The sequence below is a fragment of the Anolis carolinensis genome, unplaced genomic scaffold (assembly GCF_035594765.1).
Source record: "Anolis carolinensis isolate JA03-04 unplaced genomic scaffold, rAnoCar3.1.pri scaffold_99, whole genome shotgun sequence".
Lineage (NCBI taxonomy): Eukaryota > Metazoa > Chordata > Lepidosauria > Squamata > Dactyloidae > Anolis > Anolis carolinensis.
The window spans coordinates 7,184-22,560 of NW_026943908.1; the positions used below are offsets into that span (position 1 = coordinate 7,184).

Consider the following 15,377-nt stretch of genomic DNA (forward strand, 5'->3'; position numbering starts at 1 on the left):
TAAAATAAACAATTTTTATTCAAAGACAAAAAACAAAAACAGAAACAAAACAAAGCATGTTGATGCAAATTATAATTTTGGTATTTAATTTTTTTTACACAAATTATAATTTTGGTACATTTTAAGGTACTGCTAAACAAATTTAAAGTGAAGTAGGACACATATTTTGCACAAGAACCAAACTAACGGACTACAAACACTAGTCTACAAAACTCTAACTATATGATTTGGATCTCTATTTCCTTTCAATGCTATTCTATACTCTACTTCTTCAATTTAGTTAATAAGTCCATTTCAACGGATTCATGAATCTTCATCAGTCTTTGTCATCATTCTTTGTCTTCCATTCCCTGCACTTGGGGAGATATGCTGTGTATCCTAATGGACCCTTTGCCAAAGGTGGTGATTAAACAGTCCCAAATATGCAAATGGGTTCACTCTACATAGGGATAAGTACACACAAAGCAAGAGAAATGGTCTCATATTCCGGGGCTCTCTCGGTATAAAGTCTGAGGTTTAATAAACAAACTCAAGATAAGTCAGGACCATATCTCTCTATATATAAAAGGGTAATGGAATCACGGCACCGGACAAAACAACTAAACTAAACGCCCCACAACCTCAAAAATTGACAGCACAACCTCTCATCCATGCCTCTACATTCATACAACAAAAAGAAAAGAAAAATTAAGCCCTAGCCACAGCAACGCTAGTTATAGGAAAATTAAAGTCTTCAATCCGGCGAAAACAGCAGTTCCCAAACTGTGGTCTGTGGACTAGCTGTGGTCCGCAATAACTCAAATAGGGTCCACAGCCTCACCATTACTACAAGGTTGCAATGAGAGTGACTGGTCTCGCGAAACCCTCTTAATAGTGCTGAGGCTTATTAAATATGGTTTTCTGTGGGCGAGCAGATGGCGACTACTGGGTGGCATATGTTCTGTATCAAGAAATAGAGCTGATGTGGTCTCTCCAATGCAGTTTTCTGAATCAGCACCCCAAATAACCAAACCAAATCTAAAGCTGACCAAAATCTGATTTGTAACCCTTTTGGCACTAATTTTGGAGAGTGGTCTCTGGTCAAGTGATCCTCAGTTAAGAAAAGGTTGGGAACCACTGAGCAAAAATAATACAATTGCAGCAACACAGTCGAAGGAACAATGAACACAAGTGCAGGTCAAGAGTCCAATTAATGCAGACAAGTTGAGTACTGCAGATCCAGGTCAGGAGCCAAGGTTACAGTCCACTAGTCACATGCCAGGAGTTCATTCAGCATAATTGATCAAATAACAACCAAGAAATCAAGAGTACAAACAGAGTCCCAAAGTCAAGCTAGAAAGCCAGGGATACAAACAAAGTCCAAGTCCAAACCAAAACGTCAGTCCAGAATTTAGAGTCAATGATTCAGGATACAACAAAGTCCAGACAAGGGTTAAAGGTATAGGACTAGTGCCCAAAATTTCAACCAAGGGGCAGTAATAATAATAACACTTCATTTATATTCTGCCCTATCCCCCCAAAGGGACTAAGGACGGATCACAGTACATACAGTACACATGCACCTGCACGGCAAACATGCAATTGAATGCAGAAGACCCAAGACATATGAAGATAAGACGTTATCTGCAACCAAAGAGCTATTCTTTTTCACAACCCTTTTATCCAGAGATCTCAGCTGCTGCTCATTTCAGCAAACCTTCACATATCATCCTAGAAGCCTGCGATGGGTCTCCTTGGGGAGGAGGTTAGGTGAACCCCTTCCAAGCTTGCTGAAATCCTGAGAAAAGAGCCCCTCTGAGTGACACCTGCTCCCAGTAGCCGTCAACCAAGGCCACACAAACTGCAGTTCTGGAGGAGAGAGAGCAAGGTGCTGGCTTTCATCTTTCCTTCCAATGCTTTTTAAAGATAGCACGGAAACTCAAAGGCTCATCTCCTCTAGCAGAGCATGAGTTCTGTGATGTCTAATGTATGCTGAACTTTCTCTAAAGCACTTTTCATATTCCGTGCATTAAGGTGATTTCTCCCGTGTGGGTCCTTTGATGGGAACGTAGATTATCACTGCGACTGAAGCTTTCTCCACATTCCATGCATTTATAGGGCTTCTCCCCTGTGTGGATTCTTTGATGAGAACGTAGATGGCCACTCTGACAGAAGCTCTTTCCACATTCCATGCATTTATGTGGCTTCTCCCCTGTGTGGATCCTTTGATGGGTACGCAGATTGCTACAATGACGGAAGCTCTTTCCACATTCCAAGCATTTATGTGGCTTCTCCCCTGTGTGGATCCTTTGATGGGAATGTAGACTGCCACTCTGACTGAAGCTCTTTTCACATTCCAAGCATTTATATGGCTTCTCCCCTGTGTGGGTCCTCTGATGGGAACGTAGATTGCCACTGTCACTGAAGCTTTCTCCACATTCCATGCATTTATATGGCTTCTCCCCTGTGTGGGTCCTTTGATGGGAACGTAGACTGCCACTGTGACTGAAGCTTTCTCCACATTCTATGCATTTATATGGCTTCTCCCCTGTGTGGGTCCTTTGATGGGAACGTAGACTGCCACTGTCACTGAAGCTTTCTCCACATTCCATGCATTTATATGGCTTCTCCCCTGTGTGGGTCCTTTCATGGGAACGTAGACTGCCACTGTGACTGAAGCTTTCTCCACATTCCATGCATTTATATGGCTTCTCCCCTGTGTGGGTCCTTTGATGGGAACGTAGACTGCCACTGTGACTGAAGCTTTCTCCACATTCTATGCATTTATTTGGCTTCTCCCCTGTGTGGGTCCTTTGATGGGAACGTAGACTGCCACTCCGACTGAAGCTTTCTCCACATTCCATGCATTTATATGGCTTCTCCCCTGTGTGGATCCTTTGATGGATACGCAGACTATAACTCTGACTGAAGCTCTTTCCACATTCCATGCATTTATATGGCTTCTCCCCTGTGTGGGTCCTTTGATGGGAATGTAGATTACCATTGCGACTGAAGCTTTCTCCACATTCCTTGCATTTATAGGGCTTCTCCCCTGTGTGGGTCCTTTGATGGGAACGTAGATGTCCACTGTGACTGAAGCTTTCTCCACATTCCATGCATTTATAGGGCTTCTCCCCTGTGTGGGTCCTTTGATGGGAACGTAGATTGCCACTGTGACTGAAGCTTTCTCCACATTCCATGCATTTATAGGGCTTCTCCCCTGTGTGGGTCCGTTCATGTACAGTAAGAGAACTTTTCCAATCAAATTGTTTCCCACATTCCATACATTGATGTAACTTCTCCCCTGTGTGTGTTCTAGGATAGGGAGGTAGAGGACTTGCCATTCTTTTATATTTATAATTCAAATATCATGCCAGGGGTTCACAGATATAACCTCTCGAACAGCACAGTCTATGTATTGCTGTAGCCTTCTTCTCACTTTCAGGAAGCTTCTCTTTTTACAGCACAATCTTATTTTCCCTTCTTAATTGTACAGGTATGTAGCTTGAAATGTATTTTTCTACTACTTATTTCTTCTTCTTGTCATTGCTGTGCATCTTGAAGTTACTTTAGACTTAGAGCACTCCTCGGGCAAAGCTCTCACAAGATGTTCTTCGCAGAAATTGTTCAGAAGTTACCTGCCAGACAAATGAGAAGAAAATGTCTTCAGGAGTTGAACAGAGAAAGATCTCATGGAACATGAAGAACAAGTCTCGTGCTGTAACAAACCCAGGGGAAGAGGGAAGGTGCGCATTGCCTGGTGAGAAATGCTTTAACACTTGCCCAACAACGAACAATCCCTCCTCAGCTACAAAGAGGATGGTGCCCAAAGATTCTCTGCGTAAAATAAAATCCAACCCTGCCAATTAAAATCCAACAATACAGCAAAGTTGCAGGTATAACAGGCTGTGAACTGTGAACATTTGATTTTGTGTTTCATTTATTTTTGACATCTTTCACTGAATTAAATGTGGAGCCTCCGGTGGCCTAGGTGATAAAAGCCTTGTGACTTGAAGGTTGGGTTGCTGACCTGAAGGCTGCCAGGTTCGAATCCCACCCGGGGAGAGTGTGGATGAGCTCCCTCTGTCAGCTCCAGCTCCATGCGGGGACATGAGACAAGCCTCCCACAAGGATGGTAAAGCATCAAAACATCCGGGCGTCCCCTGGGCAACGTCCTTGCAGACAGCCAATTCTCACTCCAGAAGCAACTCCGTTTGCTCCTGACACGGAAAAAAAACTGAATTAAATTATTCTCAATGTCTTCTAGAGATATGTGGTCAGCCTTATATAAATTACTGTAATAATGTTTAAAAGTCTGTTGAATTTTGATATTATTAATTAATATTTTATCTTCATGTTGTATCTTAACACTGAGTCCCAGTGTTAGAGAAAGGTGGGGTAGATAGCAACAAAATTATATTAATGGAGGCATCAGTAGGTCAAATGTTTTTCAATATTTACATACAACTGTAATTTAAAATTTAAGATTTTCCAACTCTGATTAAATCATTATTCTAACCTCCTTCAATGTAAACGTGCTTACAGTAATCATCATAGTTTATATTTTCAGTATACATTTTGGGGGAAATGCTGTGTGTATATGAATAAAGAAAAGTGGAAAAGACGAGCGCCGAGAAGGAGAGGAAGGTGCACACTGCACGAGAAAGAAGAGAGCAGGAGAGGCAGGAGAGCTGGGTTGCTGTGCGGAGAGCTGAGGGTCCTGGCAGGAAAGCACCCGAGTAGAAGCCAAGGGGGGCTTTTTCAACCTAAAAAAGGGCTAAAAACTAGGCTTATACTTGAGTATATACAGTATATTCTTTAGCAGCCCCCTCCCCAAGAGTTTGTCTTCCTTTGGTGAAAACACTTAATTCCAATCTCCTGTGAGGCATCAGTTTTCATATTGGAGGTCTGATAACTTTGTTTCTGTGAGTTTTCTGGGCTGTATGGCCATGTTCCAAAAGCATCCTCTCCTAATCTTTTGCCCGTATCTATGGCAGGCATCCTCAGAGGTTGGAAACTAGGCAAGTGGGGTTTATATGTGTGTGTGTGTATATATATGTATAATATCTGTTAATACTGGTAACCAGACTGTGTTCGATTTCATGGTTTTCTCCTTTCTGTTGAAATTGTCCACATGCTTGTGGATTTCAATGGCTTCTCTGTGTAGTCTGACATGGTGATTGTCAGAGGGATCCAACATTTCTGTGTTCTCTGTGTCCAAGTGCTTGGCTTCCCCTAGGCCATGTCTTTGTAGATGGCTGATTCTCTCACACCAAAGAGGTGTTCTCTTCTTCTTCTTCTTCTTCTTCTTCTTCTTCTTCTTATTATTATTATTATTATTATTATTATTACTAGCTGTGCCCAGCCACGCGTTGCTGTGGCGAAGAATGGTGGTATGGGAAATAAAGTATTGAGAAATTGGTGGTAGTTAAGGTAAAGGGTAAACGTTTTCCCCTGACGTTAAGTCCAGTCATGTCTGATTCTGGGGGTTGGTGCTCATCTCCATTTCTAAGCCGAAGAGCCGTCGTTGTCTGTAGACTCCTCCAAGGTCATGTGGGATGACTGCATGGAGCAGCGTTACCTTCCCACCGGAGCAGTACCTATTGATGCACTCACATTTACATGTTTTTGAACTTCTGGGTTGGCAGAAGCTGGGGCTAACAGTGGGGGCTCTCTCCGCTCCCCCAATTCAAACCTGCGGCCTTTCGGTCCAGAAGTTCAGCAGCTCAGCGCTTTAACATGCTGTGCCATCAGGGGACATTATTTCCTAAAGGTTGTGAATATACAATATTTCTGATTGGTTTTTTTTTGTCTGTTGGAGGCAAGTATGAATGCTGCAATTAGGAAAAATGATTAGGATGTAATGGCCTTGCAGATTTAAAGCCTAGCTGTTTCCTCCCTGAGTGATTTTTTTGTTGGGAGGTGTTAGCTGGCCCTGATTGTTTCCTGTCTGGAATTACCTTGTTTTCAGAGTGGTGTTGTTTGCGATATTTTATGTGCTTCTACTGTCTGTGGCCCTGAGAAAACAGAGGATTGGCCAGACTTTGATGATGGGAATCCTTTGTTGGGAGGTGTTAGCTGGCCCTGATTGTTTTCTGTGTGGAATTCCCCTATTTTCAGAGTGTTGTTCTTTATTTAGTGTTCTGATTTTAGAGATTGTATTGTTCTGTTTTATTATACCACATTAATTTTTATATATTCTGATTTTAGTGTTTTTGAATACTTGGAGCCAGATTGTATTCATTTTCACGGTTGACCGCAACACAATAATAATAATAATAATAATAATAATAATAGTAAGGATAGTAATGATAGTAATAATAATGACTTCGGTAATACATAGTGCTTCACTGCCTTCTCAGCTTCCTTTCTGGAAGAATCCTTTCTTGGGAGGTGTTAGCTGGCCCTGATTGTTTCCTTTGTGGAATTTCCAATTTCCTTGCTTTATTTACTTTCTTTATTTCTTTATTTCTTTATTACTATTCTGGTTTTAGAGATTATATTGTTCTGCATTATTCTATCCTAGAAATTATTTCATATCAAAGTAGAATCTCACTTATCCAACATTCGATTATACAATGTTCTGGATTATCCAACACAGTCCGCCTTTTCATAATCAATGTTTTTGTAGTCAGTGTTTCAAATTCATTGTGATATTTTACTGGTAAATTTGTAAATACAGTACAGTAGAGTCTCACTTATCCAACATAAGTGGGCTGGCAAAATGTTGGATAACCGAATATGTTGGATAATAAGGAGGCATTAAGGAAAAGCCTATTAAATATCAAATTAGGTTATGATTTTACAAATGAAACACCAAAACATCATGTTAGACAACAAATTTGGCAGAAAAAGTAGTTCAATACGCAGTAATGCTATGTAGTAATTACTGTATTTATGAATTTAGCAATATATCATGATATATTGAAAACATTGACTACAAAAATGCATTGGATAATCCAGAACGTTGGATAAGTGAGACTCTACTGTAATTACTACATAGCATTACTGCACATGGAACTACCTTTTCTGTCAAATTTGTTGTATAATATGATGTTTTGATGCTTAATTTGTATAACGATTACCTAATTTGATGTTTAATCAGCTTTTCCTGAATCCCTTCTTATTATCCAATATATTTACTTATCCTGCCGGCCTGTTTATGTTGGATAAGTGAGAGTCTACTGTATATTGATCATCTTATATTATATGCTTAGAACTGGATTATATGAGGCCCCTTCTTCACAGTTGTATAAAATGCACACTGAAGTGGATTATATGGAAGTGTGGAGTCAAGATAATCCAGTGCAAAGCAGATAATATAAGATTATAAATGGGTTATATAGCTGTGTGGAAGGGCCTTGAGTCTACACTGCCATATAATCCAGTGCAAATTAGATAATCTGTGGAAGAAGCCTAAGTGAGGCCTAAATTTGCCTGTCCCCTAACTGAAACCTGGCTGTCCCTTGGTTGCTAGGCAACGAAGTGGGCAGAGATTAGCCCTCTAAACTGGCAGCAATTGGATAAAAACAATTATTGCTCTCCCTCTAATTAGGACTTTATTTTTCTTTTCTTTTTGTTGTATCAACCTAGAGGCGTGGATGATGGGTTGTGTTGTCAAATTTCGAAGTTGGGGGGCCTGTAGTTTTGTTGTTTTGTCCACTGCCCTGATGCCATCACTCTTTTATATATATAGATTATTATCATCTGCATTTCTATACCGCTTTTCTCACCCCTGGGGGGACTCAAAGCGGTTTACAACATAATAAACGGCAAAATTCAATGCCTTACATATATATAAAAATATATCACATATCTAAATAAAAAGATAGACATTCTGGGAGTCAGTGAACTGAAATGAACTGGAATGGGCCACTACACAAAAGATGACCACCAGATCTACTACTGCGGACAAGAGGAACACCGAGGAAATGGAGTAGACTTCATAGTTAATAATAAAGTTGCGAAAGCAGTAATTGGATACAACCCAAAAAATGATAGAATGATCTCAATTTGAGTTAAAGGCAAGCCATTTAACATCACAGTGATCTAAACATATACCCCAACCACAGTTTCTGAAGAAGTAGAATTAGATAGGTTCTACGAGGATCTACAACACTTAATGGATAACACACCAAAAAGAGACATTATTCTCATTACAGGAGATTGGAATGCTAAGGTGGGCAGTCAAATGATAACCGGGATCACAGGCAAGCATGGTCTGGGACAACAAAATGAAGTAGGACGTAGGCTGATAGAATTTTGCCAGGAAAACTCAATGTGCATAACAAACACTCTCTTCCAACAACCTAAAAGACGGCTTTACACATGGACTTCACCAGATGGTCAACACCGAAATCAGATTGACTACATCCTTTGCAGCCAAAGGTGGCGGACATCCATCCAGTCGGTGAAAACAAGACCTGGAGCTGACTATAGTTCAGATCACGAACTTCTTATTACAAAATTTAGAATCAGACTAAAGAGAATGGGGAAAATACACAGACCAATTAGATATGATCTCACAAATATTCCCAGTGAATATGCAGTGGAGGTGAAGAATAGATTTCAGGGACTAGATTTAATAAATAGTCCCAGAAGAACTATGGACAGAAGTCCACAACATTGTTCAGAAGGCAGCAACAAAGTACGTCCCAAAGAAAAAGAAAATCAAGAAGGCAAGATGGTTGTCTACTGAGACACTGGATGTAGCCCAAGAAAAAAGGAAGGTGAAAGAAAACAGCGATAGGGGGAGATATGCCCAATTAAATGCACAATTCCAGAGGTTAGCCAGGAGAGACAAGGAACTATTTTTGAACAAGCAATTCATGGAAGTGGAAGAAGACAATAGGATAGGAAGGACAAGAGATCTCTTCCGGAAAATCAGAAACATCGGAGGCAAATTTCAGGAAAAAATGGGCTTTGTCAAAAACAAAGATGGCAGGGACCTAACAGAAGATGAAGAGATCAAGAATAGGTGGCGAGAATATACAGAAGATCTGTTTAGGAAGGATAATAATATAGAGGATAGCTTCGACTGTGTGGTGAGTGAATTACAACCAGACATCCTGAGGAGTGAGGTTGAATGGGCCTTAAGAAGCATTGCTAATAACAAGGCAGCAGGAGACGATGAGATACTAGCAGAGCTCTTTGAAATCTTGGAAGGTGATGCTGTCAGGGTGATGTATGCCATATGCCAGCAAATATGGAAAACACAAGATTGGCCATCAGATTGGAAAAAAATCAATTTACATCCCCATACCAAAAAAGGGAAATGCTAAAGAATGCTCTAACTTCCGTCCAGTGGCCCTTATTTCCCATGCCAGTAAGGTAATGCTCAAGATCCTGCAAGGCAGACTCCAGCAATACATGGAGCGAGAGCTGCCAGATGTCCAAGCTGGGTTCAGAAATGGCAGAGGAACCAGAGACCAAATTGCCAATATCCGCTGGATAATGGAGGAAGCCAGGGAGTTTCAGAAAAACATCTACTTCTGCTTTATTGACTATTCTAAAGCCTTCGACTGTGTGGATCATAATAAACTGTGGCATGTTCTTGGTGGTATGGGGATACCAAGTCACCTTGTCTGTCTCCTGAGAAATCTGTATAAAGACCAAGTAGCCACAGTAAGAACAGACCACGGAACAGGAGACGGGTTCAAGATTGGGAAAGGAGTGTGGACATCAGGGCTGCATACTATCGCCCTCCCTATTCAACTTGTACGTAGAACACATCATGCGACATGCGGGGCTCGAGGAATCCAAGGCCAGAGTTAAAATTGCTGGAAGAAACATGAACAACCTTAGGTATGCAGATGATACCACTCTGATGGCTGAAAGTGAGGAGGAGCTGAGGAGCCTTATCACCAAGGGGAAAGAAGAAAGTGCAAAAGCTGGGTTGCAGTTAAACGCCAAGAAAACCAAGATCATGGCAACTACACCTATTGACAACTGGCAAATAGAAGGAGAAAACGTGGAGGCAGTGACAGACTTTATATTTCTAGGCGCGAAGATCACTGCAGCCAGGAAATCAGAAGACGTCTACTTCTTGGGAGGAGAGCAATGGCCAACCTTGACAAAATAGTGAAGAGCAGAGGCATCACACTGGCAACGAAGGTCCACATAGTCAAAGCCATGGTATTCCCCATAGTGACCTATGGCTGTGAGAGCTGGACCATAAGGAAGGCTGAGCGAAGGAAGATAAGATGCTTTTGAACTCTGGTGCTGGAGGAAAATCCTGAGCGTGCCTTGGACCTTGGCAAGAAGGTCCACCCAGTCCATCCTCCAGGAAATAATGCCCAATGGCTGCTCACTGGAGGGAAGGATATTAGAGACAAAGCTGAAGTATTTTGACCACATCATGAGGAGACAGGAAAGCTTGGAAAAGATCATGATGCTGGGGAAAATGGAAGGAAAAAGGAAGGGAGGCCGACCAAAGGCGAGATGGACAAATTATAATAAAACTTTATTTATATTCCACCCTATCCCCCGTGGAACTCAGGGGAGAGTCCTCTGAGCTCTGTCAGTCATCCAGGCTGTACTGCAGCCATGTTTCAATATCCGAAAAGAAGCCCCATTGAGGAGGAAGAGGAGGGGGAAAGGCTTCCTTTCTGCTGCTCTGGAGACTGAGACAAAGGAGCCAGGAGTTCAAAGGGCAGGATAAGGGATTCCTCCTAAACACGAGGAAGGACTTCCTGAGGGTAAGAAGAAGAGCTGTTCGCAGGGGAACTCTCTGCCTCGGAATCCAGTGGGAGCTCCTTCTTGGAAGATTTAGTCAGAGGCTGGATGGCCATCTGTCGGGAGGGCTTGGGTTGAGTTTCCCTGCCTGGCAGAAGGGGGTGGGGCTGGGTGGCCCTTGGGGTCTCTCCCAACCCTCTGGCTTCGGGGATTCCTCGTGTCTCAGTCCTAGGCCAAGGCTGCCGCCTCCCCCTCCTCCGCCTCCTCCTCAAGGACTTGGGAGATATTTGTCTTGGGATAGAACTCCCAGGTTCCTCCAACCCTCATGCCAGGAGGGTTTCTGGGCGTTGTAGTCCAAGAGAGCCATTCCCTTTGGGGAGAGAGGGAGGGTTAGAAATAAAGTTATTACTATTACTATTATTATCATTATTCCCTCCACTCTCTTGAGCAGGGATTCCCAAACTCTATTCCTCTGGGATTTCTTGGACTTTAGCACCCAGAAGCCTCAGCTGCCTTGGCCCAAGATCAGGGATTCTGGGACATGGAGTCCCCGGAAGTGGAAGGCCAGGGCTTGGGAAGGGAGGCTCCTGAGAAGGGACCAGGCTTCCACGGCTGAACTGCTCTTGCCATCCAGAAATGCTTCCCAATGTTTAGTTGGAAGCTTCTTTCCCACAATGTGAATCAACTGCTTTCCATTTTAGTCACCAGAGTAGCAGGAAAAACTTGCCCTTTTCTCCTCAGTGGGACATCCTTCCCCATATTGGCTCTCCTGTCCCCTCGGCCTTTCTTTCCCTCTCAGCTAAAGATACCCAAACTACTCCCAAGTCCGCCTCACCTTTTGGCACCTGCTGGTCCTTCTCCACTTCGGCCTGGAGCTTCTTCTGCACGGCCTCCGCCAATCCCTCCCTGCAGACGCCCTTCTTTCCGCAGGACGGCCCTCTCTGCCGAGGGAAGGGTCCGGGTTATGGGTCTGTTGCCATTTCAAAAAAGGACAAAGCCATCAAAAAGGGAAAAGCAGCAACAACAGCAGTTCAGCAGATCAGGAGCTCCATAATAATAATAATAATAATAATAATAATAATAATAATAATAATAATAATAATAATAATAATAATACAGAGGCACAACTATGTGGCCCAAATGATTCATTGGAACTTATGCCTCAAATACCACCTGCCAGCAGCAAAGAACTGGTGGGATCACAAACCTGCAAAAGTACTGGAAAATGTGGGACTTCCGAATCCAGACTGACAAAGTTCTGAAACACAACACACCAGACATCACAGTTGTGGAAAAGAACAAGGTTTGGATCATTGATGTCGCCATCCCAGGTGACAGTCGCATTGACGAAAAACAACAGGAAAAACTCAGCCGCTATCAGGACCTCAAGATTGAACTTCAAAGACTCTGGCAGAAACCAGTGCAGGTGGTCCCGGTGGTGATGGGCACATTGGGTGCTGTGCCAAAAGATCTCAGCCGGCATTTGGAAACAATAGACATTGACAAAATTACGATCTGCCAGCTGCAAAAGGCCACCCTCCTGGGATCTGCGCGCATCATCCGAAAATACATCACACAATCCTAGACACTTGGGAAGTGTTTGACTTGAGATTTTGTGATATGAAATCCAGCATATCTATCTTGTTCTCTGTGTCATAATTGTCAGAGCGCGCGGTTTGGATAAACACACATGTAGCGGAAGATCAACGAAGAATCACTGGCACCAATAACGAGGCTGAAGCCTGTTTGGCTATCTACAAAAGGTTTACTAACAAACGGAAAACTCTCAAGACGACATATACATACAGAGTGCAAATAGGCAGAGGGCAGAGGGAAGAACAGATAACACAGCAAGCTATTTATAACCACCTCTGCTGTCTGATGCAATACACAGTTAACTCTTTACACACTCGCATAGTGGACAGCAGACAGCATGATGCAATCTCCAGCTCTCATTGCAACACTATAACTCAATTACATTTAAACAACTCTATATACAATCATTCCCACTTCAACAATAATAAAATAATAATAATAAGCAGATGAAACAATAGATCCCATATTCAGCTGCTGCAAGAAGATCGCACAGACAGACTACAAGCAGAGGCATAACACCGTTGCTCAGATGATTCATTGGAACTTGTGCCACAAATACCATCTGCTTGCAACAAAGAACTGGTGGAATCACAAGCCCAAAAACGTTACAGAGAATGAACATGTCAAGCTAATCTGGGACTTCCGAATTCAGATAGAATTTTGGAGCACAATACTCCTGACCTCACGGTCGTGTTAAAAAATAAAGTATGGATTGTCAATATTGCAATTCCAGGTGACAGCAGGATTGAGGAGAAACAACTGGAAAAGCTGACATGATATGAGGATTTAAAGATCGAATTACAAGGACTCTAGCACAAGCCAGTCAAGGTAGTCCCAGTGGTGATCAGCACACTGGGTGCAGTGCCTAAAAACCTTGGCCTGCACTTAAACACAATCGGCGCTGACAAAATCCCCACCTGCCAGCTGCAGAAGGCCACCTGACTGGGATCTGCTTGCATTAATCACCGATACATCACACAGCCCTAGACACTTGGGAAAGGTCCGATGTGTGATCCAATACAACAGCCAGCAGAGTGTCTGCTGTGGACTGATCTTGTTGTGTTTATAACAACAACAACAACTTTATTCATATCCCGCCACCATCTCTATGGGGGACTCGGGGCGGCTCAGAAAACACTCAAGGTGTGACACAAAATACAACAAGTGCAAAACAAAGCATGGGCAACAAAGAGTCAACAAAACATCATACACTCACAGTACCCCCTGGTAAAAACAATAAAATACAGCAATTGCTGTAGATAAAACAGCAGTATTTGCCCTCAGAATAGTAAAGTGCTAAAACAAAAACAGTCTAAAGGTTCTCATATCTATATATATAAAAGGATAAAGTGACTATAACAACAAAACTAAACGTCCCAGAAATACAAAACTTGGCAACACAATGCAAAAGCCTTGCCTCCCGGTTACAACAACACAACCACACCACAAAACCACAATCCGGACCCACAAAACTCACAACAACGCATCATGACTATAACAACACAACTAAACGCCCCAGGAATACAAAACTTGGCAACACAATGCAAAAGCCTTGCCTCCCAGTTGTAACAACACAACCACACCACAAAACCACAATCCGGACCCACAAAACTCACAACAACGCATCGTGACTATAACAACACAACTAAACCGGATGACCATCTGTCTGAGGGGTTTGGGTGGGGTCTTCCTCCATGACAAAAAGAAAGAAAGGGGTTGGACTGGATGCAAACTACAAATCCCAGCAGCCCATGGCATGGAGTTCATGCATTTCAATGAGAGGCCTCTTCCTTCTCCCTTTCCCCACCATCCAACCCATTGACCCAGTTCCATGGCTCTGCAGGCAGGAAAGGCTGGGACGGATAAAATGAAGGAAGGAGGGAGGGAAGGGAAGCGAAGGAATGCCAAGGACAAGAGCCCTCCCTCTCTGCCCGGAAGGCCAAGAGCAAAAAGGAGAGAAAGACCATTGATCCGGTTATATTTACCCTCCTTTCTCACCAGTGTGTTCTTATCAGCGAGCTCAGGATCGGAGCAGAGAAAAGGAACAGCATAGGAATAAAGGAAACAAGGAGAGCACCCACTCTATCTATCCATCCACTCATCTATCCATCCACTCACCCACTAATAATAAACACCTACACAGGCAAGAATCAGCCATGCACTGAGGCTACAAGGCCATTCAGTGATCATCTACCTCCCCAATCCCTACATTCACACTTGGCCTCCAAAAAAAACAATTACAACAATAACAATGACAACAACAACAACAGCAAGAATCAACACCTTCACAGGCAAGAAACAGCCAGGCACTGAAGCTGAGAGGCCAGTCAGTGCTACACCGGGCCTCCAAAAAAACAATACAGTAGCATCTAACTTATCCAATCTTCATCACCACAACAACAATAAAAATAAACACCTACACAGGCGAAAAAAAAAAGATTATTCTACCACAATAAAAATATAAACCACACTCAGCAGAAGCAGACGTCTCGATTAACAACAAAACAAAGACAACAGGGATCTCAAGCAATTATCAATCAACACAAAAATTGAAGAAGGTAACAGACTTCAAATACTACTACTAATGTGAATATAAAGAAGGGTGGAGGTCACAGCATAAATACAACCTAATGTAGACTGACCAACACCACCAGACTAAGCCACAGCAACGCGTGGCCGGGCACAGCTAGTATATTATAAGAGAGTCTAAACATGAACAAAGGCTTGTCGGAATAGCCAGGTCATTAAACGTGTGCGGAAGGTTTGGGAGGGAGAGGGCTAGCCTGATCTCACTTGAGAGAGCACTCCAGAGCCGAGGGGCCACCACTGAGAAGGAAGGCCCTCTCTCTTGTCCCCACTTGAGACGGAGGTGGGACCGAGAGCAGGCCTCCTTCTCCAGTCGATCTTAAAGCCCGTGCCGGTTGATAAAGAGATGCAGTCTCAAAGACAGGTTGGACCTGAAGCATAAAGCACTTTGAATTCAGTCTGGAAATTCATTGGCTGCCTGTGGGGCTGCTTTGATAGGGGCATGGTGTGCTCCCTATAACCAGCTGCTCTTTGTTACACTAATGTAGCAGCTCTTGAATATTTTATTTAAAGACCCTAAAAATCCCTTACCTAGATGACCC

The 15,377-nt window shown here is 42.9% G+C and overlaps 1 long non-coding RNA gene across 4 annotated transcripts in view; it reads right to left on the reverse strand.

Annotated features, from left to right (window-relative positions):
• LOC103281457 (zinc finger protein 135) overlaps nt 1–15,377 on the reverse strand; it is a 20,770-nt gene continuing 5,393 nt past the window's right edge. For 2 of the 4 annotated variants that reach the window (XR_010001737.1, XR_010001738.1), the window contains 2 exons: nt 11,489–11,623; nt 1–3,617 (listed from right to left, as the gene is read on the reverse strand). This is a non-coding gene — a long non-coding RNA (zinc finger protein 135). Of the gene's footprint in view, nt 3,618–4,009; nt 4,200–11,488; nt 11,624–15,377 lie in introns of all 4 variants that reach the window. The other 2 variants (XR_010001739.1, XR_010001740.1) reach the window with 2 other exon arrangements.